Source organism: Pteropus medius, unplaced genomic scaffold (genome assembly GCF_902729225.1).
Source record: "Pteropus medius unplaced genomic scaffold, Ma_sr-lr_union100, whole genome shotgun sequence".
NCBI classification, from domain to species: domain Eukaryota; kingdom Metazoa; phylum Chordata; class Mammalia; order Chiroptera; family Pteropodidae; genus Pteropus; species Pteropus medius.
In genome coordinates, this window is record NW_024354875.1 from 18,728,920 (window position 1) to 18,756,114 (window position 27,195).

The 27,195-nt window shown below is 32.3% G+C and overlaps 1 protein-coding gene and 1 pseudogene across 2 annotated transcripts in view; one reads left to right on the forward strand and one right to left on the reverse strand.

Moving 5' to 3' along the window:
• GALNT13 (polypeptide N-acetylgalactosaminyltransferase 13) overlaps positions 1 to 27,195 on the forward strand; it is a 451,827-nt gene that overhangs the window by 64,013 nt on the left and 360,619 nt on the right. The gene's annotated exons all lie outside the window — the stretch shown is intronic.
• On the reverse strand, positions 6,154 to 6,272 carry LOC120597349 (uncharacterized; annotated as a pseudogene).

Genomic DNA, 27,195 nt, shown 5'->3' on the forward strand with positions numbered 1-27,195 from the left:
CTGGCTCCCCAACTAAGGGCTTATGTCCTTAGACAAGTTAATTAATCTCTCTGGACCTCCGTTGCTGTCTATATAATGAAATGAATTTGAGTCATGGTTTAAAAAAATTAGGTTAGTCTTCAAATGAAGAATTATATATTTCTGGCCATTTTTTTCAATAAAACTATGGAAAATGACCTCTTTTAGTATCTAGCTTTTGATCAGCCCACAGATAATGTGTAGTCTAATATGAGAAGTGGTGATATACAAGTGACATGATGGGAAGAGCTCTGCTTAGAAACTACAGAAGGGTCTTTCCTTTGTCACGGAAGACAGAATAGATATAAAGTTAAGATTTTTAAGAAGGGACAGAACCTACTTTTCTCTACCTGATCCTGAATCTTGAACATATTATACATACTTAGGAAATGAAATGAAATTTTCTTTCCAAAAAAAGGGAAAAATATCTAAGAAAGAATTGCTGCTTATATGTAAACAAAGATAAGTGCATTAGCCAATAATGATAATAGCAATAATTATAAGCTATTAAATACTCTAATTATTTACAAATGTTAGCTCAGTTATTTTTCCTCCTCCCAAAATCTGTGAAGTAGGTATTCTTTTTTTTTTTTACATCTGAGGAAACTGAGGCAGAGTGAGTGAGTGGGAAAACAATCCTGTGTTTCTCCTTGACTCACGTACACGAATACTTCTAACACCAGACATGCGGGTTTTCCTCTGTAACAAGCAATTCTCTGAGACATCAGCTGGGTGTCCTACAATTCTGACACCGTCTACCTGAAGTTAATATTAGATTATACAAGTTAAGGGCTCAGTCCCAGAAGACTGCCCCCACTTCAGACACCAACTGCAAGTAGCAGTTTTTACCTGTACCTCTGACTGACTACTTATAAATCATTGTTCCTATCACCTGCTCTTTGAGTTCATAATTTGCTAAAATATCTTGCAGAACTCAGGCAAACACTTATTCATATTTACCAGTTTATTATAAAGGGTATAGTAAGAATATAAATGAACAGTCAGATGAAGCGATACATAGGGTGAGGTCCAGAAGGGTCCTAAGTGCAGGAGCTTCTGTCTCCATGGATGTGGGGCGCACCGCCCTCTAGGTCTGTGGATGCATTAACCAACCCAGAAACTCTCTGAACCTCATACTTTTGAGATTTTTATGAAGGCTTCATCCTGTAGACACGAATGATCATTAACTAAATCTCTCCCCTCCCCTTCCCTGAAGCATGGGGAATAGGGCTGAAAGTTTCAAGCTCCTATTCTTTTTGGTGACCCCCATCTAAGAGCCATCCAGGAACTCACTAAGAGTTGCCTCATTCAAACAAAAGGCATTCTTGTCACCCAGGAAGTTTTAAAAGATTTAGGAGCTCAGTATCTGAAACCAGGGTCAAAGACCAAATATTAGAACAAAAGATGCTTCTAGTGCTCTAAGCACTTAGGAAATTCCAAGGGTTAGAGCAGCTCTGTGCTAGGAACTAGAGTAGAGACTGATGTATATCTTCTGTTATTTCACAGTGAAGTTAAGGGGAAGTGCTAGAATTTTAACAACCAATAGAATAGGATTTGATTATTATACTAGAGGATGTAGTCATCAACAAAAGTCAGTTTGCATTGAAATTCAAGTACTGTACCTTCATTCAGATACCAATATGGAGTATACTTCTTGAAAACTTAAATTGAGTGTTTTGTCTTCACGCTCAGAAACACCCTATCCTGGATCTCCCTGGTGAGTAGGATGTATCAGCTCCAGCCAGGAAAATGTTTCCGAGGGACCCTTCAGGGTTCAGATCATTTATAAAACACCATTACCTTATTTGGCATTTTAAGCTTCTACAAAGTAACGCTTACCCACTTGTGTCCCTTGAGACTCTCCACTGCTGCTCCTAATTGGAGGAAATCAGGTAATGAGTGCAATTGCTGATTGGTAATCTCAACTCAATACCTGCATGTTTCCCTTGGTCCTTCCTGGGAAGCTAACTGGTCCCTTCTTATAAATCTGGGGACATGGTTAGCCTTGCTGTCTTGAATTTTTGACAGTGGGCTATTATGTCAGCCTTTTCTTTTATTTCTTTCTAAATGATAACATTAACACCTAGCAATGTACTCATTTATTAAACAGTAAGTGTTTGTTAATCTTTGGTACTTTAAGGGAAAATTCCAATGTGTAGGTGTGACAAGAAACTGGAAAATGGTGAATTAGAGTATTAAAGCTAATACTAAATTTTCCTTGTTTTTTTTTTTTTTTTTTTTTTTTTTTTTTTTTTAAGTATGGCTTTACATTTTGGGGGGAAGTAAAGTGTGTGGTTGATTAAAATGCACTGTCAGTATTGGAATTGCCCTGAATAAATTATGATGACCATTGAAATTTTCAGATGATAATATTTGTAGTCATAAAGAGTGAGGCATAAAGACAGTCAACTTAGATCAAGGGCATATACTTCCCAGATAATTTTTAATAAAGTTTATATATAATGTTCAAATATTAATAGGCCTTATAAAATTTTGACCTTTGATACTTGCTTTGTCCTTTCACACTTTTATTCATAATTCACTGATCCGTCTGCCTGTCTACTCAATGTTAGAAATAAAAATATAGCGTAATAATGAACAATTATTAGGTTTGCTGTGCTAGGTACTTTGTATAAATAATTTTGATTAATTCTCAAAGTAGCATGAAGGGTAGGTGCTATTATTATCCTCATTTACATATGAGAAACTGAGACCTAGAAAGGCTAATTAAATTCCCCAAGGTCACAAAACCAGTAAGATGAAAGGAAGGACTCATAGCCTGGTTTGTCAGACTTTTGAGCCTAGACTTTGACCCACTATGTTATGCTGTGTCCCTGACTCAGATGCCTAGACTCCTTTTAGGCAGAGTAATCATAACATATATACTATTTATAACGTATTTACATAAACAGGGATATTTTCAGAGGACAAAGAAGGAGGTGGCCACTGACCTTGTATGAAAACATGTCTTATTTAACTTAGGAGAAAAGTACTTTATAGACTCACCATCCCTTATCTCAGACTTCAGCAATTTTGCATTTATCGAATCTCTACAGTATTCTAATTAATTTAGGTCATAATTTTTCTCAGCAGTTTCCTTTGGGGCCAAGCCTCTGAAGTCTTAGAATAGTTAAAAGTTGTAAACATTAGAAGCACTATGTTTTTCAAAGCTTAATAAGAATAATTGATGCAAGTTTTTCATCCATTTATTCAATAAAGCTACTGGGTAGGTACTATGAAATATACAGAGTTTAATCAAATAGAACATATGTCTTCAAGAATAATACAGCCTATTGGAGGCCTGATGTGTAATTACACACATGTACATAAATAACCACATTACTAGATAGAAAGTTGTGGCTGCTCTAAGAGAGATACCAGATAAACTACTGTGAAGGTATATAAATTATGTGGGCTTGTGACAATTGGTAGGGAATAGATGTCAGAAGGAAGAGAAAGCTATTGCCTTTCCCAAAATAAGGATATCAGAGTTATGTAAATAGGTTGATTGAAGCCAGTCATAAAGGGGATTTCTAGATTTTATGTTGAAAGTTAAGATAAAGACAGTTTTTAAAGGATTTTGAATGCTGGGAAAAGGACTTTTTAACTTTATTCTCCAGGAAATGGGGAGCCAGTGAAGATTTCTGGAAAAGGAAAGATCTGTGATCACCAGCTGAAGTTTAGAAGGAGAATGTAATGCTGTGATGTATGCAAGACGATAGCATTAAGGCAATTTTATCTTTATTTAAATAAAGACTGAGGCATTAAAGTTTTATTTATGAATGAAAACCACTTGAATTAGATGGTAACTAAATGAAATATTAAATCATTTAAATTGATTCTCTTGGCAAATTGATTGGTAGGGACAAGGAAAATTTTCCTTATGTAAAATTGAGTTTAGACGTTTTAAAAAGTACTCAAAATTTTAATCAGTATTAATTAAGCTGAGACAATTTATGAACAAACATTTGAGTGCTTGATTTGTGTCAGAACATAGAATAGAAAGAGAAAGAAGACATGTTCCTGTTTTCATGTTTAGAAGAGGAGAAGGGAATTCAGAATTATATGAATGAAATGTCAGAGAGAATATATGAAATAAGGAGAGAGAAAATTTATTAAGACCATATTTGCCTTTTGAGGGTAAGATCTAATTTTCAATTCCATAAAGACTGGAGTTGATTGAGTAGAGAGTTGGGCATAAAACTATTTATCAAACTGTCCACTTATAAAATGGGGATAGACAAATTTGATCTCTAATCACTGGAAATCATTGTCACTAAAGCGCTATGTTGCAGCAGAGACAAGTGGCTAAGATAGAATTTTTGTGAGTTTTGTCCACTTTTGTCCTCAACACCTAAAATTGTACATACCTCATACTATACTAGGTGCTCAATTAATAATTGTTGAATGAATGAACAATGAATGCATGATCAGCTTGGCACTTTTCAGAGGTTCTTATGATTGTAGAGTATATAGTTCAGGTTGATGATTAAGAAACTTAAAATAACTTACTTATCATGGCAAAAGTTTTCATTGGTGTTACTGTTTAAACATAGTCTAAACTTTTTTTTTTTGTCCTTTTTTGGTCCATAAAATTTGGTTTACAGTCTAAATTGGCAAACTTATAGCCAAGGGACTGTCTTTTCTCCTTTTCTGCCTTGTGTTGGATTTATATACTGTCTTTGTGATGCAGAGGCATATAAGATTGCTGTATATTGACATGTGGTAATGCTATCATTGAAGAGAGCTCTACATGGAGCAGGCATATTGTATGGGATATGTGGAATGAATCAATACATACAGTCAATACAAGAACATATATGAAAGTTAGATTGAGGAATTTTAAGAAATATGTGGGTATGTGGTATATTTAATTCATCTGTGAAAAGGTGGAAAAAATAGACATGATGGAAAATGAATATTAAAAAGTAATATTGGAAAGTCTTTAAAATGAAAAACCAAAAAAAGGAAATTACCAAAAATAAGGTAATGAAATTGTAGAACAGGGCACATAGTCAATGAGTGAGGCTGTATGTAAATATAGCTTTGGTAAGAATTGAGGATAGTAGCTGGTTAAGAAATATTATTTTAAAATAAACATTATTGAAGTATAATATAATGCTCTAGTTTAAGTGTAAAGTTTGATGAGTTTTGACAAATGAATCCCAGGGTTCACCCTCACAATGAGGATCCCCTCCTCTAAAATGTTTCCTCAAATACTGTTTTCAGTTCCTTCACTGCAGCTGCAGACAACCACTGATCTGGTTTTTGTGATTATTGGTTAGTTTTGCCCATTATAGAAAATCTATTTGGAAATATACACTATGAACTCTTGTGTGTCTGGCTACTTTTGCTCACCATAAGGGTTTTGAAATTAATCCATCATGTTAAGTGTATCAGTGGTTCTATTGCTGAGAAGTATTCTATTATATCTGTATTTTATATTTATTTATCTTTTCAACCTGTTACGGGCATTTGGGTTCTTTCATTGGCTGTTTTGAATAAAGCTGCTACATTCATACATAAGTCTGTGTGGATATGTTTTTACAACTCGGGTAAATATCAAGGAGTGGTAGTGCTGAGTCATATACTGAGTATATTTTAATTTTGTAAGATAAATGCCAGTATGTTTTCCCAAGTTCTCATACTATTTACTATTCCCATCAGTGAAGTAGGAGACATCTAGTTACCCCATACATATCCTGGCCAACACTTCGTAACCACTGTTTTTAATTTTAGCCATTTTAGTGAATTCGTAATGATATCTCATTGTGGTTTTAATGTGTATGTCTTGATAACTAATAATATTGAGCATCTTTTCATCTTTCTTGGCCAATCTTCTTTTATAAAGTATCTGTCAAAGTCTTTTACCTATTTTGTAATTGGCTTGTATGTGGCTTGCTTTAAATTTTTTAAAATGGTATTTTTCAAAGAGCAGAGATTTTCAATTTTGATGAAGTCCAATGTATTATTTTTTTTCTTTTATTGTTCTTTTGGTGTCCTATCTAAAAATTCTTTGCCTCTGCCAAAGCCATGAAGATTTTTTCTTTTATTTTTAGGCAAGGCAACCCTTGGTTGACCTCACAGATTGCAAAGTCCGTGTCAGTTTACATCCCTTATTTTTAAAATTTCTTACGCCTACAGGACCTAGTCTTCCTAGGTGGTCTCCCATCCAAGTACTAACCAGGCCTCACCTTGCTTAGCTTCCGAGATCAGACGGGATTGGGCTTGTTCAGGGTGGCATGGCCATAGACAAAAAAATTTTTTCTTCTGCTTTATCTTTTAGAAGATTTTGGTTTTAATGTTTAAAATTTTAAGCCTTTTGTGTATTGTATAAGGAGAGTAAAGTTTACTTTTTTTCCAAAATAAAATCTAGCTGTTCCAGAAATATTTATTCTTTGAAGATAAGAAATGCATGGATTTTAGAAATAAGGATGACATTTTCATGTAATATTTCTCAGTATGCACCTATAAATTTTTCTATTGCTTATATGAATGAGTTGGCCATAACAATTGGAGTTTACTTTCTAGAATTCATTGGATATTATATGTAATTGATGTAAAATTTGTTATATAGCTTGAAAATAATCCAAATATTACTAACCAAATATTCTTTAGACATTATGACTTTAAGGCAAATGAAAAATCTAATATAATTCATTATGTTTGAAAAAACAGCACTATTTATTTTCTTGATAATAAAATTAATAAATATTTATTGTAAAAAAATTTAAAATACAAATAAAAATAAAGAAGAAAAATAACCTGGAATACTACTCAGAAATTGACATTGTACTAAAATAGAATTTAATATTTTAACTTTTTCAATCAATATAGCATGAGCATTATGTCCTACATGAGACAGTTTTTAAAAATGTGTTTTTAATGGCTGCATAATATTCTATCATATATATGTACCATAATTTCTATAATTAACTACTTTTCATTAATTTTTACATAGATTGCTTTTAATTTTTTTACCATTAAATAATGTTATAAACATTTTTAGGAAATTATCTTTGAAAATGTTATTTATTGTATTCTTTGGCTAGATTCTTGATTATGAGATTAATTTTTTTTTTAAAGGCATATGTATTTTAAAAGGTTCTTGATAGATATTTCTAATGACTTCCTGGAAAGCCTATTAATCTTCACATCTCATCATCAATAAATGAGAATACTTACCTCACCACGATATTTATAATTTAATTTAAAATACATTTGCTAATTAGAGTATTTTCTAATCACAAATTCTCTCTTTTTTATACTTTTTACATTTTACTGTGCTTAGATTTAAATTATGTCATTAAATATAGAGTATAAGTATATGGTGACTTTATGTCCAGATTTTTGAAATGTAAAAATAAACGGAAGATCTTAAAGGATCTGATATATTAGACATTGTAGAATATATTAAGCAAATACAGGATCCATGTGGTGGTAAAATTTTGTTTCTGTACTATGATACATTTAGTTGTACAAATAAACTCCATAGGGTCAAGAAAATAAATATAAAACTTCAGGCCACAGTTGGGGGAAAGCCCTGTTCAGGACTGAATTGAGAGGTCCTTGTAATCACAAATTCTTTGAGGTTTTTTGTTTTTAAATTTCGTTTCACATGGAATGATTTGATACATATGTATTTTGTTTTAGTTTAATAATCAGGATATATTTTTTTCAGTAATTAGTCACTGAGACATACATATCTTTCCTCTCATTACTGGTTTGTAATATTAAAATTAACATGTAGAAAATCTTATCTACAAAGCCTTTATATCAGTTATTTACTTGATTCCATTAACTTCTCTTGTAAATTATATTCCAGAGCTAAACTATTTTGATTATGACATTTTATATTATCTGATAGAACACTTGACAGGTTTCAGACTGCTCTAATCTGGAGATATGACCATTATAGTTCTGGTCTTAGTTTTCGGCTTGTCCCCTGAAATGCTTGTTTAGATATAGAAGAGTAGGTGTACACGAAGCCTCTTGGTGTACACCTACTCTTCTACATCTAAACAATTTGATTTTCTAAAATGAATGGAAAATATTGTTTTATCACTGAATCTCACCATATTTCAAAATAGAATCAGGCTGTGGAAATGTGGCCAAATATTAATCTAAAAATTATACTTGGCATTACTTTAACCTGTATCTTTTATATTTTTGTTTCATACTTTTTGGAAGTACATTCAAATATGTTTCCTCATAGGTCTGTCATACTGATTCTATTGGGTTGGTACAATAAGTGGGAATACTGGAGATAAACCAGGATAGTGGCAAGAATACTGGTGCTGTGGTTGCAAGATCTAGATTTTTATTATGGATCTGATCTAGCCTTAACTAAAAGTCTGATCCAGATAGAATCTCACTTTCTCTATCTTTTGAGGATTAAATAGATATACTAAGAAAATGTTTTAGGACTCATAAAAGGCTCTATAAAAAGACATTGGTGCACAAAACCCCTAATTTACCTGAAGCTAATAATTCTAAAATCAAAACCTTATTTTTTAAAGTAAAAACACCATATGTTTTTATCATGAAAAATTACTTAAATATAATTTGTGATTCCTTCTCTGGAAGTTTAATTCTTTTTTTGATTTACAGTAACAATATTTTAAAAAATACTTTTCAATGTAGATGAACATAAGAAAGGATATTAAAAAACCTATAAGCCAACCACATACAGATTATTATAATTAAATTTTGGTTTATAATTTATATTTCTAATAGAGATCCTGCATTATTTTCTTTTTATATTCTGCCTTAATTCTCTGAACATATATTTTAAACATTTTCTCATGTTATTAAATATTTCTTAAAATAGTTTACTGGCTGTACATTATTCTATCTAATACATTATAATTTGTTTAAACATTTCCTTCTGGCTTTTAAAAAAGGATAAAAATATTAAAAATCATTCTTTAATTAGTTTCTTACTCATTATATCCTTATTATTTGCTGTCATGTAGTGTTTTCTCTCTGTCTTTAAGAGTTGTACTTTATTTCATTATTAATATACCTATCTGTGGCATGCTTAATTCTACCTATTTATCATATGAGATATGAACTAGATCTCAAAAGATAGATTCTTGTAGGTGAAAAATTGTTCTTGAGGAAATTGGCACTTTTGAAGAATTAGGTTTGTGTGCATTGTAATAAACATCTTCACCATCATTAGAACTACCACTTATTATTGTCTACTATATGCCAAGCCTTACTATCAAAGCACAATGCACTATATCATTTACTCTTCAGACATCTTTATGAGGAAGTTAAGAATTATTTTGACAGAATTTTCTGTACTCATTGTTTTGCATTATCTCTCTTGTTCTCTCTCCTAAATGCAAACTTGTATTTAATTCACCAAAAATGCTTTTATGAGGACAATTTACAGCTTCCATCTTGCTAAATCCAGTGGTCATATCTCAACCTTTATCTTACTTGACTATGAATAACATCTGAAACAGCAAATCATTCCTACCTCCTTGTAATACTTCTGTTATTTGTCTTAGAGGATATCACATGCTCCCGATTTTCTACCTAATTGACTGCTCCTTTTTAATCTCCTCTGCAGGTTCTCTCTTTTCATCTAACTTCTTAAAGTTGAGGTAGCCCAGGAAATGGGATTGGATGTTTGTTCTTTATCTATACTCTTTTAGTAATCTCATGCAATCTGATCTCATTGCTTTATATATTTTACAATTTTACAACTTTCTAATTTATATATTCACATCATGCCATTTTCCTAATTTTTAGACACTTACAACCAAGGCTTACTTGATATATACTTTTGGATTCTAAGAGACATCTCAAACTTACTGTGTTTGAAACTGACCTTTTAATATTCCACAAAAAGCTTTCCTACCTGCAGTCTTCTCTATCTCAGTTTTTAGTAGCTCCAGCACTTCAGTTCCTTAAGTCAAAAATCTTAGTCATTCTTAACTTTTCTCTTTCTCTCACATTCTTTAGTAGCAGATCATTTTTATTATTTCTTCAAAATATATTCAAAATTCAAATACTTCTCACCAAGTCACTGGTTTCCTGCTTCTACTCTTGCTCACCTATAATCTATTTTCAACAGATTTAATGATTAAAAAAAAAAACTCAGGTCGAATCATGCCATTCTTCTGCTCAAACCACTGTGTTGGCTCTCTGTCACTCAGAGTCAAAGTTAAAGTCCTTAAATGGCTTAACAAGTATCTATACCACATGTGCTAAAGTCATCGCCAACTTCAAATTCAGTTAACCTCCCCTTGTTCATGCTACTCCATTCATACTGGTGTTTTCGCTATTCTTGGAATATGCTAGGCATCATTACACCTCAGGGCCTTTGCACTTACTGACTCTTCTACCTGTAATGTTCTATCTACAGTTTTCTTTCTGTCTTATTTTTTCCCTTCTCCCCTCTTTCAGGCATTTCCTCAAATGTAAGTGATGGAGGGTGGCTTCCATGGCCACAGGATTTGAAAATATAAATTGTTTCTTATCCCTGCATTCCCTATCCTTCTTCTCTGCTTTGTTATTGTCCACCACACTTTTCACCACCTGGCATATATTTTTATTAATTAAGTAATATTAAATAATAATTTTTCATTAATTAAATTAATTAAATAATAATAATTATTATTTTTGTTTTCTCCCTTTACTCCTGACAATAGTAATGTCAGTCTATTTAGTTTACTGCTATATTTCCTATACCTAGAGGTGTCTGGCACATCAGATGTGTGAAAGAGGGAAGGAATACCGAGCAATTACTTAATGCTATCATGATGAAAGGATCTGTAGAGCAAGAATTCCACTTTTTGTTCCAGAAATAATTTACCACTGGAGAGAATCATTTCAAGAATCTAACTAGACATCTATATAGAACATAAACAGTGTATAAACATGATCAATACATAAAGAAAGCATTAAGTTTTCAAATATAGGTTTTCCAACAGCTGAAAACATCAATACTTGTTTTTTTCACATAATTTTATACTATTAATTAGATTGTGTGCATTATATATGCCAATATATTTCATATTTTATACAAATTGGTAGAATATTCTATAACCACTATAATGGGTTGAATAGTGTCTGAAAAAAAATCATGTACCTTTAGAACCTCAGAATGTGACCTTATTCACAAATAAGATCCTGACAGATGTAATTAGCTAAGGTGAGTTCATACTGAATTAGGGTGGACCCTAAATGCAATGACTGGTGTCTTTATAAGAGAAGGAGCAGACAGAGAGAGACTCACAGAAAGAGGAAGACTGCGTCAAGATGGAGGTATACTGCCACAAGCCAAGGAATGGTTTCCAGAAGCTGGAAGAGGCAAGGAAAGATTCTTTCCTAGAGCCTCTGAATGGAGCGTGGCCCTCTTGATTTTGGATTTATGGTCTCCAGAACTATGAGAGAATATGTTTCTGTAGTTTTAAGTCACTAAGTTTGTGGTTGTTTGTTTTGGCAGCCTTAGGAAACAAATACAACCATAATCATTTAATTTTTTTACAAATGATCCATAGTCATTAAAGTACAGAAAGAGTGAAAACATGGCATGTCCCAAATAGCAAAGTAATTTAGTCAGGATACTGAAGGTGATGTAAGAAGTCTTTATCCCTAGTTCAAGATGCTACCACACATACACTTCTCTATCTTTCTAACTTTAATATCAAGATCAAAATAAAATAACTTAGAGTTCTATGAAAATATAAATACATATTTTAGAAAATCACCATGCTAGAAAAAAACTTAAGAAATATTGAGAATATATAATTTTTTACCAACTTAGGTAAGCAGGATGCTACAGTGATTGCTATATTTCATAATTTGAAGTTCTCACTTCTCATGACAAAAGGAGCTACAAATGAACCAGAAGCTATGTTATGTTTGTATAACTCTTTAGAGTAGGTATACAGAGTAAAATTTACTAGTATGGATCACTCAGGATAATCTACAAAGTGGCCTCATTGATAGAATTCATATTATATAACATATTAGAATTGGTATTTATATGACAAAGGACAAATGAAAAGAACAATATAAAGATAATCATTGAGTTTTAAAGATGGTAACAGTCTTAGCAGTAATCTAATATATTTTCCAGTTTCTCAAAAATCTCAATGACATAGAATACATTTTCCGAGTAAAATCTAATGTAAATAGGATGTATAAACCAATAAAATATAGATTGTGTAATGGAGGGGTTAATTGTCCGTAGCCTAGAGGCCAAACTAAACCTACTGAGAACTTTGAGGATTCTGACCTAGTGTCTTATTTAGAAATTACAGTGACTGTAAATGGACTTGTACAATTTACAACCCTGCCTTTCCTAAAATGTATCACTATCATTATATCTTCAATGCCCAATATCATTAAAAGTTGCTAGTGTTTACAAAGAATTACCTCAAATCTATTAGCACTCTATTTTTGATGTATTTTGGTGGAATATATTTTATAGCTTAATTACTAGTAATTCACTGAAGATTTCTGCAATTCCAACCTTGAGTTAACCATTTTCTCCTCTCAATTCATATAGTATCTAATTTAAACTTCTTCCATTATAATCTCTTTATTTTCAGGATACTTATGTACAAATTTTGTTATTATTTTTACTAAGGGCACTGTGTATTCAAGACTTAAGACCCATCTGTGACTCAGGAAATTATCTACTAGAGTGTCTTTCATAGGTCAGGTACAGAACCAACGTTTAGTGACTGAATAAACTTCAGTCTAGTTTGGATATCCTTTCCTACTTTTACTTTATAGTGGTTTTTTAAAGATCTTTAAGTTGTCTGTTGATGACTATTATGAACATTGCATACCTTCAATAAATATTTGGTGAATGAACATTTGTAATAGATTCACATCTCAAAGCTGAAGAATAATTTGTTGTTACCAGTGATTTATTTATGTGCCTTTTTCTATGAACTACCTTGCTGCCTTGATGTTCTTCTCCTTCTAATCTCTTCACACAGATAGAAGATAAATCTTCCTGAAATACTACTTTGATAATGTTACTTGTCTGCTCAGTGTCCTTCAATAAGTTAGAACTAATGGCAGCTCAAAGTCATAACTCCTTTCTCTGGCACTAGAGGCTATCTACAGTCTTAACACAGAACAAAGTTCTAGTCTTAGCTTTAAATACTTTACTAAATATTTAGTGTATAGTGGTTAACACCTGGACTGTAGTGTGAGACAGATCTTCATTTTAATCCTGTCTGTCATTTCCTAAAGACATGACCTTGTACAATTCATTTGCCTCTGTGAGCTTTGGTTTCTTCATCTTGAAAATAGAAATAATGATCACATTCACTTACAGTCTTTCTTTCAATATCTAAGGAGTATTTACTGTATGCTAGATACTTCTTTTGGTACTGGGATACATCAGTAAACACAATAGACAAAATTATTGTGAATATTGCTTGCTACTTGGGAGGATAGACAATAAATAGAGGAAATGAGTAAGGAATCTATACAATATGTAAGAGGTATAAGTACTATGAAAAAAAAATGTGAGTAAGGAGTATGGAGAATTGAGAAAAGGTGGCAGAGAAGAGGAAGCATGGAAATCAGTCTTGGAACAACTGAGGTATTCTTCCTGCCTTGCTTTCCAGAAATCATAGAGCTACCAGAAAATTCAGATTTTAGAGAGAATTGATTCAAGCTTTCTATTCTTTTAGTATAAGAAGATCCAAGGGAATTGGAACTATGTGCAAGCAGAAGTTGGTTTTGACAGTTTAATCTTCCTAGATCTTTGTAATTAAAGTAGTCTAGATGAATGAAAATGAATATAATTTTTTATGTGATAATTGAGAAACTGTCAGAATTCTTGGTTAGTATAATATTTAGATATCACCATTAAAAAGAATAGAAAAACTTTTGTACCATTCTCTGCTTTGCATATGACTGTATTGTTGTTGTTATGTGTGAAAATACACAAATTAGATGAAAAAAAAAACAAGAAGAATTTGAGCAAAGAATTCATTCTTAATCCTAATTTAAGACACTATATACCTTGATGGCATTTTTGGTTCCCTCTTGATTCTAACCTTCCCATGGCTGATAGGCTAAAATCCAAATTCTTACTGTGCCTTCAAGTCTGTGGATCATTAGTTCTCAGTACTGGATGCACATCAGATTCACCTGGAGGGCCTGAAAACAGTGATTCTGTTTGAACACCAGGTTCCCTTCCCTCTTCTGATTTAACTGAGTCAGGCAGGTGTTAGGTATTGGTGCTTTATAAAATTCCTCAGTTGACTGATTTAATGTATAATCTGGCCTGAGAACCATTAATATATGTGATCTGGCCCCCCACCTCTCCAATCTCATCTACCATTCATAACTTACCTTTCTCTGCACACAAGTCTTCTTTCCAGTCTCCTAAATTGAAAGTTATGCTCATCTCAAGGCCTTTGCATTTTCTACTTTACTTAAAATACTTTGCGTCAGATTTATTCATTTAACATTTTAACAACTATTTATTGATCACCTCCTCTCTCTACTGTGGATAAAAATCCCTTTTAGCCTGGCTATCTCTTCCTCATCATTAAAGAATTCAATTTAAACATCAGATCCTGACATACCTTCTCTGACCATTTCAGCTGAAATAGTCACTTCTAAACTGTTCTCTATCTTCTTATACTATTTTAATTTCATAGCCCTTACCTTATTACCTTCTTATACATTCTGAATTTGTCTTATCTATTTGTGTTATTGTGTTTCCCACCTTGAGAACATATATGTTCCATGAATATGAAAATTTTGTTTGATTCAGTGCCTAAAAGAGTATTGGCTAAATTCTATAGTATTGGAATATAGTATTGGAACATAGTAGGCACCCAATAATCAATTAACTAATCAATCGACTATATAATGCAACTTAATGTGGGCTCTGTAGTTCCTAACCTGAACTTTGTTTCCCATTAAGCTTCTGATGTGTACAAGTGATTTAGAGTCCTGAATGATCATGAATCATTTTCAATTTTTGTATTTTTTGTAAAGAAGTCTTCCAAAATTAATGTTTTAAGCCTCATAAAACTTGGATGTCTCCTATACCTAAACTAGATTTTTCCCCAAGCTAATCAGATATTAATTTATTAGGATAATATTTATATTACTTTAATTAAACTAGTAAAATAATTCTGCTATAAAGAATAAGATGTGTTGGAATCATGTGAGTTGAGTGAATAAAACATTTGAAACCAATAATAAACATTTGAGGTAATAGCTCATTTTGGAAAACAAGGAAAGTTCATTTTAGTTTTAATTGTAAAAATGGGTTTTTCTGCCAATCTGCTATGTTGGGCTATTTAAAATAAGTTACGTATTAAACATATTTAAGTATTAAGTAATTATTTGCTGCAGAGCATTTGATCTTTGCATATTTTTTAGAACATTTTTGGTAAAAAATGAATAACGTGGAAAAATATTAATTGGCAATCTTTAATGTTTGATTTAAAGTAGTATGAGATTAGACTTTAAAATTTTATTGATGTGAATGTGTATTTGATATAAATTGGAGCTTTAGTTAGAATAAAGTATTGAAATAATTTAATCCAAAGAATTTTTTTTTTAATGTCATTAACCCTACTTTCTCCGAGAATAGAGGGCATGGCAGCCTCAACTTAATTATCATTTATTCTTAACTTCTTTTAAATATTGCTCTTGTCATTTTTGAAGGAATACTTTTCTCTGAGAAAGCCTTGAAAATAATTATTGTACTTCTAATAAAATCCGAGTAGTAAATGGTTATTCAAGGTCCTCCATAATTTGATTTAAATATTTCTTCCTATCTGTTGTTTCTCCAGGGAAAGAATGATACTGACTATTCTTCAAAATATGTATGATTCTCTCCTGCCTTGTAGATTTGTTCATATTTGTTGAGACTCATCTTGTAACTCAGGGTGTTCTTAAACCAGTAACCTCAGTATCACCTGGGAGAGTTTTAGAAAAATAAATTTTAGGTACCACCCAAACCAACTGAATCAGAATCTGTATAGTAACCAGATTTCCAAGTTATTCATATGCTCATTCGAATTGTAGATGTAAGGTCCAATTTCTGAACTTATAACTTTTCTTGATGATTACACTCATACCTTACTTATTGAAGTCTTCCCTGAATCCTCTAGAGAAATAAGATGTCTCAAACCTGGGAATTATTGTAGTTTTTAAAAATACTGCCTTTAATTATTATTGTTTGTTTATAGACTTTCTCCTTGAATATACTATTCATGCCTGAATTATCCCCAAGATAAATGGATTTCAAGGATTTTCCAAAAATGTTGTGTCAGTGATTATATCTATACTTCACAAAACATTACAAATGGAGTAGTAAATTTAATGCAAACTAGATTTCTTGAAGTAAGGAAACAGATTATTGTCTCTAAACTTCCTAAGCTATTGCTTAATCACTGGCACTATTGCTTCTCAGAGTCAGAAACTTTCAATCTTTTCCCTACATGATGAAGATGATAGTGAGGGGACCAAATGTTGAGGAGGCTTCTTACATTTACTCTATGGCTGAGACTCTGTAAAGTTATACTTGAATCATTCTCTTTCCCTGCAGTGAGGCAGCCTGGGTGTGAATTCTTGCTTTGCTACTTTGCTTCGTGTAAACTTTGACAAGTATCTTAGCTTTCTAAACCTTAGTTTTTCTCATTATTAAACAGGGATAATTACAATACAGTAATATTACCTACTTGATAGGATTAAGATTAAATTATATCTTCAGGAAAAATTACATAGAAATTAGAATATAATAAATTCTCTGAAATGACTGTTATTGATATTGTTATTTTGTTATTTTAAATGTAGATTACTTTAGTTTAGCCATCCAAGGAAAGCTCATACCAAAATTTAAAAAATAAGCTATTTAATTTATATTTACTTTAACGAATAACCTCAAATCAATGATTTTGAACTTTAAATAGCAGGATTTTCATAAATCTTGTCAGTAATTTAGCTAGACACACTTATTTAATATGCCAGGTTGCTGAGAAGCCCAGGATCAAAAATTAATGTGGCAAAGGCTTCCTTGCTTTTGAACAGATCAATATCTGTAAGTGAACCAGAGGCACTTACAACTAAATATCCAGGAATGAATTAAAAATAGATTCACTATTATTTGAGAGAGTTAAGGTCTCTGCCAAAACTTAGTGACCTCTGCTAACAGTCTTCTTTTTCTGTAACGCTTATCAATTTCAATAGTATTGTTATGCCCAGATGTTTAACAGAATATGGAAGAGTCAAACTCATCAGTAATACCTTTGAAAATACAAATGCAAACCATAATCATTTTTAGTAGAATCTTTGTACATATGGACAACATCATATGGACAAGGAAAACATGTGTCTGTATGATTCTAGATATTCTTTAACCTTGTTAAAGACAATGAAGCTGAAAAAAAGGAGAGAAGAGCAATTTCAGAATCTAAAATGAACCTGATCTGCTTCTTGAAAAGATACTAAAAGGATTCAGAGTTTTAAATCTTGTCAAAAGTCTACAAAAATAAAATGAAAGATAGGTCATATTCTGCCCCAAATTCCAGATTACCATTTACTAATTCAATTGATAGAGACCTGCGGGCCTGTATGCCATGTGATGGGATGTGAAGGTGAGCCAGAGCCAACATGGAACATGAACTTTAAAGAGAGAATTGCATGTTGATTTACAATTGTAATAAATGCTTCTAATCCAAAATGATATGACAGCATGTAAATAGATGACTTGATTTTATCTGTGTGAAGGCCCTGGAACAAGGAGAGACTGACAAATTTGAGAGACCAGAGAATGCTAATATTGCTAGAGGGCAAAAACAAGGAAGCTAGTGGTATGGTCAGATCAATCTAGGCTATAATAAGAGTTTTGCTTTTAATTCTAAAAGCAGTGGGACATCACTAAAGGATTGTAAACAGGGAAGCCCTAAGGTCATAACTAACAGCTGTGTGAGAAAATAGATTAGAAAATCAGAAAACCAGTTGAGAGGGAAGTCCTGTTGGGAAGTTATTGTAGTAGCTTGGAGGTAGACATAATGGTAGCTTGAACCAATTTAGTGTCAGTAGAGATGAGAATAGGGAGAGGAGATAGATTTGAGAAAGTAAGATTTAGGAAGAGTAGTTGGCATAGCTTAAGAGATGGTTGTGAATTGGTGATGAGTGAGAGGTCATTGGTCAAGATGATTCCAGGTGTTCTGCTTGAGCTTTTGTATAGGTGATAGTGATCTTTACTAAGAAAATGAGTTTCATCTTGGATATGTTGCATTTGAGGTGCTCTTGAGAGATTCATATAAGGGTCCTTAGTAGGCAGTTAGTTACCTGTTTATGAAACTTAGAGAACTAAGAGACAGCTTTAAAATTTGAAAACTAGGGTTTTAAGGAAAATTAAAGGAAATACTTCTTTACTCATATAGACAGAGGAAACTTGTCTTACCTTTCTTGAATCGGAGTAGTAAATAGAAGTTGACTTCCAAAGGATTTAGGTGCATGCCGTGTTTTGCAAGCTTTGTTTTTTAGAGCTCTAAGGTATCACGAAGGTGCCTCAGAGAGTCCTGTGCACTGAGGAGGTGTCTGAGCAAAGGAGGCCAGGCCCAGAACCTCCCTCTCTAGGAAAGAGGCTCTGCTTTTATCTTCTATATACATTGTAATGTCAAATGATATTTTACTTTTAAAACGATTCATATTTTAATTAGAAGAACTACATCCATGGATAGAAACTCTCCGAAACATTATTAAAGGGTAGTGTGGGATCTCATTTCACATCCCTAAATATGAGGATGAAGTGATGAAGGATAGCTAGTCATACTTATCGCCCAAATCATTTCTTTGGAGATTAAATATTGGACTGGAAGGATTGTTCGATTTCATGCAAAGTTATTTTTATCCTTGTGATATTCTGAAGGATAAATTTTAGAAACAATAGGGAAAATTTGCTTCAATTCACAGTTTCATAATGTGAGTTTTGCTTTGTTACCTGAGATGAGCAATTTACTAAACCAGATTTTCTCCTTTCAGCTTGGAGATTTTTTCCAGTTGCATAGAATACAGACCAGTGGTCCATATTCAGTATTCTTTGCGTCGCTATGGAATAACCAGAGATATATTTTGTCTTGCTAAGTACTGTTTCTGTAGTCTTATTATTAATTTATATTTTATCATGCCTATTATTGAATGTCATTTGCAGAATTAGTGACTAGTCTTGGCCTTTTTCTTGCTGTGAAGGACAAATAATTAGCACATGTAGACTGCCCTTCTACTATATCAGTCCTGAAAAGGTATAATTTCAGATTTCTGATGCTCTCTCAAGCTGACACTCAACTCCAACAAATGTGTGCTGGAAGAAATTGACATTTCCCCCCCTCATATTTCATTAAAATCCACACGAACAAACAGTTTAACATTGATTATTTTAAGCCAATGAAATGTTAGGGATCAATGTAATAGGCTCAGAAGTTATACTATGGAATTAAACTTTATGATTCATTTGCAAGGATGGAAATGTACTTGGCTCATTTTAGTAAGTAAATACTGCTAAATTTATTGAAATATTGATCTGTTTTCAGTGGAGGATTAAATGAATTTCAAAATGTGGAGGTTATAAATGTATGCAAAGCATTTCTACTGTGATACAAATCCTGGGCCATTTCACTTCACGTCTATAAATATGTTGCTAATAACTGCAAATTCTGTTATAAAGTGTAACCATCATCTATCACTGTGCTGAAGTGAGTATTCCTAAGAAAAAATAGTGACAGGGACAGATTAGTTTCTTTATAGCATCTGTCATTGTAAATAGATACCTCATTTTATAGGTGAGAAGCTTAACTATCGATAGCAGGTAATATAGGGCCTATTCTAAAATTCACTTTCTACTTTCTTGAACAAGTGGCATGAAGAACCTATAACTTCTTTCTTGACTTTCACGTTGAATGATCTTAACCAAGCATCATGTTTTGTTTCATATTTCAAAGTGATTTGTTGATGATTATATAAATGTAACTATAAATGAAAAAGAAAATCTCGGATGACAGTAGTTTTTAATCTGCCTGGAGAAAAAAAAAGGTATGAATTGAATAAAAACTTTCAGTATTTTCTGAACCAGGGTCCTGAGAATATTAAAGTCCTGGTATATTTAAGATGCTAAGAATTTTTGTTAGCATCTGAAGAGAAAAACTGAGAAGACTGAATTTATTTAACTTATTGAAAGGAAAACTATTTCTTCCTGGAAATAATTTAGGTGAAAATAGGATATATATTAAAAAGTAATATGAAAAAGTAATCTTGATGTAAATCTATTCTACTTATAAACTGTCTAATGTTTCCTCTTATGTATAGAGCAAAATTTTCTATCAACGGTATGTGGTGAAATTTGCCATAGTTTCTTCAATTTTTACCAATTTTTTAAAAGTAAATACAAATGTTCCTTTAATCTTTACCAATTCTGAGCTGGGATAGAACTTCCAGAGAAATTTGATACAGGTTATTACAGTAGCTTAGAAAAATATAATTATTTATGGCATTGAAATGCTATCTCTAAATTATCTAATTTTAAATAAGAAAATAGTTTTCTGCATTTTTCTTTTAAAAAAGTACAACAGTACTTTTTTAGGTAGTAATTTCTACCTAAAGGTCAGTCTTAATCAGGCTAACACTGATATTTATAAACTCTGTAAGTATTGGAAACTATAGATTATGCATTTAAAATAATGTAATTTAATTCTCTTCTCCTTCTTTCTTTCATTTAATTTTGGAATTGGTTAAGATTATTTGTCAAAGTTGGTCTGTGACCATACACCGAAATGTTCAATGGATGGTTTATATTCATTGTAATAAAAGATTTAGGCTTTAAACGTTTCTCAAACTGATTTCCAAATCTAAAATGAGACTTCATTTGCATAATAAAATAAGAAGTCAACCTTTTATGTTCTTGGCATTGTTTTAACTTTTAACATCCATTTAACATGTGGCAGTGTGTAAGGTCTAAATAAAATGGACATATTTCATTCTGTGCCCTTTGTAGTATGACTTGCTGACAATTTCAAGAAAGGTAGTATCACTTACCTTGTTCCTTTTAGAGAAAATATTGTGCTTCTTCCTAAAAAAAGGAAAGATAATGTGAGAATAAAATGGATAAATGTTTAATGGTATCACAGAACTACAATAAATTTTACTGGTTAGCTTAAGGAAAGATCTATTATATTTGATTATACCTGTCATCTTTAATTTTAAAGTTTTATTTTTTACAATAAAATGCTTCTTAAAGGAAATCATTGAATGCTATTTTTTTATTTATAGGAACTACAGCTTTAAAAGTTTAATGAAATGCCCAGTTCTTGAACTGTATTGTGGTCAGGGATCATTTCCAATAACACAGTGCTTTCTTTGAGTTCTTGTGTCTTAAGGTTTGTGTGAAATTTGAAATGAAAAAAAAAATAGAGGCTAGATTTATAGAAACCATTATTATTATTATTATTATTATTATTATTAGTAGTAGTAGTAGTAGTAGTAGTAGTAGTATTGACTATTTAGATCATTGGCAATAGTTAACATAGAGAACATGATCACTATGTGCGAAATCTCGTCCTAGATACTTGGACATGATTTGGAGGATAGTAGAATAAAGGGTACTATACTAGCTCCAGAAGACTTTGACATACTAAGGCACCAGAGAAGTTAACATTCACATATATTTGAAAAGCGAAATTTAGAGAAACAAGGTTTCTGTTGCCTTTAATACTATTTAAATCTTATTATTTGAATTACATAAATTCATTTTTTTTTTATTTCCGTAAGATGTGTCACAAAATCTTTTTAAGCTGAATGGTGAATTACCAACTATTCAGTTTTTTCTTTAACAATCTTTATTGAAATATAATTTGTAAACTGTAAGATTCACGAATTTTAAATGTGCATTGTGATGAGTTTTAACAAATATATACAGTTGTATAATCACTAGGTCCTGGAACTCACTGATTTGTTTTTTATAACTATAGGTTATTGTCCACCATCACTGATGCTTGTGTTTACTCTTTTTTCCCCTCCTCTTTGTTTCATTTTGGGTAGTTTTCATCATTATCAAGTTCACTGATCTTATCTTCTGCAGTATCAAATGTGCCAGCAATTCTATCCTGTTCATTATTCATTTCTATTACTGTATTTTCCAACTCTCTAAGGACTTCTAGAATAAATGCATACTTTTTAAATGACCATTCAAGATCAGATACTGTCTCTGATTTTTGAACTTAGGATCTTTCATTTGTAATATGGAAAAATAATTATATATACCTCATAGGATTAAATGCAATTATCTATGTATAGCCCTTAACAGTAAATAATAAACTTTCAATGAATACTAGCTGTTATTTTTATTATTACCTAGTATTCATGACTTATTAAATGCCAATTCTTAGATAACTAAATATGCTCATTATTTTTAGTTCTCGGCTAAAGGCATCACTTTCCTAAGCAAAGGCCCCTTGCTTCCTGGCTAACTCTTTTTATCTCCACAGTAAGTTCAAATGTTAATTTCTCTTGAAGTCCTTTAGATAGCATCCCGCCAAGACTCCCCTCTTCACCCCATACATACAACATACCTTCTCTACTGGTAGTTTAGTTGTGTGAAGAATTCCTTTCCTGTTTATTTGGTATTCTTCTTTTATGTCAATTTTTACATTAGCTCTAATTTATTTATGAATTCCTTTCCTTTAGACAGGTAGCTTATGGAGGAAGTGGGTTTTTATCTCATTTGTCTTATTTTCAGCACCAAACACAGTATCTGGCATAATAATTACTTAATATTGAAGGGCAATATGCAAAAACCCACAAAACAAACAACCCCCCAAAACAAGTAACTTTCATGTGTGTTATTTTTGTTTTATCAGTTTTAATGGACTTCATCAGCTTTACATGTTAATGGCCTTCCTTATTACCTGTTCAGCAAACTGTAAAATATGAAGAGTTTACCCCAATAACTGCTTGACATCACATGGAAACATATCCTGACTGAATATCTATAGAAGACTTCCAGGCCTGTTTTCCTGATGCATGTTCCTGTTTCATTATTTATTAAACTGCTCTTCAGGAAGCTGGATTTGGTGATGCCTTGCAATGAATGCTGTATTTTTATTGGAAATCTTTGGCTATATTTAGTTTCCTTAGTGTGAGTTGTTATGTGATCTCAGCAAAGTTTTCCAGGTCAGAGCACTTTTGTGCTTTTGTGGTAGTTCTAAAACTGGCCCTCAGCCAGATTATTAAGTGTTATCTACAAGTAATGTGAAATTGCTGGATAGCATTTCCAATGATGTACTGAAACACAGAGCAGGAGCCCCTGGGAGCTAGCTTTCTCCTACCATTTGATTTTGGCAGCTCTGTCTCTGTGACTTTGCCTCTTTCTAAATCATTGCCTTATATTTTCTTTTTACAGTAAATAATTGGTTTCCACATAGTAAATGCTACATGCATTAATATGAAGGTTGGTTTATTCTGGAAGAGTGTCATTTAGAGATTATAATATTTTCTTTTTGACTTTGGACTTCCAAATCAGAGGAAAATTGTGCTGATATTTAAAAATTTATATTGCTTATTAAAACATGAGAGAAAGATTGTTACTGTTCCAAATGAATTGTTCCAGTCTTAGATATATACTAATCAATAAGTACTAAGATTAAAGCAATATATTTGATTACATAACAAACATCAACCTTATATATACCAGTATTTGCTAATTACACATTTAAAAATCACTAATATGGAGATATACCCTTGGAATCCCAATTTGAATTTATGAACATGCATAATTACAAAATTGCATTCAGCATTCATTTTAACCCCTTCACCCCTAAAGTTTATCTCAATCACTTGTGACTAGATTTTCACATCAGAGTGGAAGACTCAGGTTTTTGTGTGTGTTTTTTTTTTAGTGTTGTAAAATGTAAAACACCCTCTAATTGTGGAAGCCTCTAAAAAGAGCACAGCATGCCCAAGGAATTAAGGCCATATTGAGTTTAGCAAGGTGAATGAAGGGGAGAATTATAAGAGCTAACTATGGTAAGTTAGGCAGCTAATGCAGGGTCTTCTAGGTACTGGTAAAACTTTGGATTTTATCTGAAGTACAGTAGGAAGTCACTGGAGAATATTAATAATAAAAGAGGAGCATGAGAGAGAAGTGACATAATTTACACTGAAAAAAATTGTGGCTATTGTTTGGCAATTAGTTGGAGGGACATAAGAGTACCAATAACTAGTCTATTATGTTAGTTCAAGGGAGAGAGGAAGGCAGTTTGAACTTAGGAGAAGAAAATAGAGAGGGCAAGAAATGCATGGAGCTGATATATATCTGTACATAGAATGGACATACCTTAATATTAGATTGGATCTGAAAGATAAAGGAGTAGAAAGAATCAAGATGAGATTCAGATCTCTGACCTAAGCAGTGTTTAAATGTTGAGGTCATTTAAATAAACTTGGACCAACCAATGCTGAGAGGAATTGTTTGGGAATAAAAGGAAAGTGGGGTCTTGTGAAACCAGAGTTTGATGTTGGCTATAAGATTTGAGAAGCTCATAATTCATCTAAGCAGAGTTATTAGGTAAGTGGCTGAAAATTTTGGGCTTAGGGAAGAAGACATTTGCTGTCTCTACCTTGGAAACAAAATAAATACATAGTCAGAAAAAAGTACCCCTCCCACACTAAAGGGGATTAATATTATTAGACACAACCTATGTGTTGGAAGATCTCACGCTTTCACTGGAGAGGTTAAATGTATATAAACATGTTTAAATGGTCCCAGGATAGAGCCTATTCTTGTGCTTATTGTAAGGAATTTGGGTATGTTAGCTTATGACAGAGCAAAATATAGAAATTATATTAGTGTGAGGTACCTTTGGAGGAATTATGCTACAAAAGTAGGTGCTGAAAGATGACCTCACAGATGTGGTCTCAGTTAATTATAGGAATAGTGTCCCTTTATTTCCTGGGCATGAAACTAGATGGAATGGAACTCACCCTGAGTTTGGAGATAATTGACTTCAAGCCAAAGGAAATATATTCTTTGCAGAAAATGATGTTATGGAATCATCATTTGTTTTCTGATCAACTCTATTGCATCTTTTACAACAGAATTAAATGGAAAGAAGTAGTCAGATAAAAACAGCTGTAATATTAAGGTCTTTATGGCAATTCATAAAGTAGGCGTTTAAGCTCCTTAAGAACATGATGGGAAGGTGCACCATGAACCAGGCAATAATGTGCTGGCAGTGATGTCTAAGTTGGCATCATGTAGTTGTGGGAGGCAAGGACACTAATGGCCCTTCTATATAATATGTGTTCCTCCCCACTCTTGAGGAAAATTAAAAAAATATGATAGCATGGTGAGGACCTTAAGTTTTATTATGTAGTAAAGGCTACATATTTTTAAAAAATCTTTGAATTACTTATTTATTAACTTTTTTTTTGCTGAACTTAGGTGACTTGTTGAAATGAGAAGTATGATTTATGCATAAATCACATAATATATTGAGTCAAAAAAAGAGTAAACTATTTGGCTCAGTATATTACTGCCAGAGATGGTAGTAAAAAGGGATGATCTCCTCTCTCTGTGAGAGTCATCATGTTGGATTTCTATTGAACCTTAAAAGATGGGGCAATTTATTTCAAATTTGGTTAATTCTGGCCATGCCACATGCTTACAATAATAGGTAAAGGTGCAATTATAGAGTAACACTTAGATACTATTGTTAAAATATCTTGACCAGTGAATCCAGAATCCATGAATCCTCTCCTAATCACACTTTCAAGGGATTTTCTAAAGAATTGATGCATAATGATTCAAAATTAGACAAAATAATACTTTATAAAGTTGGATTTGGTTCTGTTAAAAACTGCATTACCTGCTCTTTTTGACTTCAGTATTCTACAATCAAAGTACAGAGATAGGTCTGTATCATATATATCAAGCTCTAAATTTAAATCTAAGTCTCAAATCATATTCCTCTATTGCTTGAAAAGACCACATCCTTTAGGGCCAGAAGGAAAAAGTAGAGAGTGGAGAGTGCTTAGTCTGCCTGATTATTTACATGCCTTTCCATAAGGCAGGGATTACTAAATATATGTGGCTCATCACATATATGTGATGATAAAAGCCAACCCATTTAATTTTCCACCTTTGAGATAGTATATAAGGAAACATGGAGATTAAGTAAATAGGACTCCCTTCTCTCTGAAGCTAACTAATAGGAAGAACTTGGATATCGCTAAAGATGTGGAAGGGTATTCTTGGCAAGATAGATTTTGTGAGGAAAGACATGTGAGTTTGGCAAAGCCTAGGGTAATTTCAGGGAGAGAGTGAATATCACAGAGAATTGTTTGTTGATCACATTTCATATCAATTCATACTACATTACACTGCAGTAGTAAAAAGATGTACATCCCTTTTTCTGCCCTTTTATGTCTTAGGAATTTAGTCAGAAGTGTTAGGAAAAAATAATGATTGAAGTGATATTTTAAGGCATGTTGATATGATCTCAGAACGCATGAAGTTTCAGACAAAAGAAAGTCTAGAGGTAAATAAACTTGTCAAAAGACAATGGTATTAATTTCAATCCGAGAAGGATGATATTTACCTGCAGAGATAAAACAAAAAAAAGGATCGACAATATATTAAACTATGCTCACTGAAATGGAGCAACACATCAGACTTTACTCTTTTGTAATCTGGAGGCAGTGTGCTATTAATAGCATAAAAAGTAGCATTTATTGAATAAACAGTTTTATATAGCACGCATATTATGTTTAATCTGTCTATAGGTTGGTGCTTCCTCTTTCAGCCTGTTTTTCAGATGCAAAAAAAATTAAGGCACACGGTTTTAATAACTTGTCAAGATCTCACAATTAATAAATGGTGGGGCTGGCATTCTAGGTGAGGTAGCTATCATTTAAGAAAAGATGAAGAACATAAAAAGATGTAAGAAAGGTGACAAATTGTTACAGAAGAGCTAGAGAGATCTATTTATCAACAGTGTGCTCTTGTATCATAATTTGGATTTAGAAGACTTTCCCACACTTAATTATATGGATTGCCAATATTGGAATCCTAAATCTCTGTGGTTTAAGGCATACCTGTAATAAATAAATGAGTAACTAATATGTACTTTCAGTTTCTGGAATAAAATTTTTCCATGTTTAATATAGAAA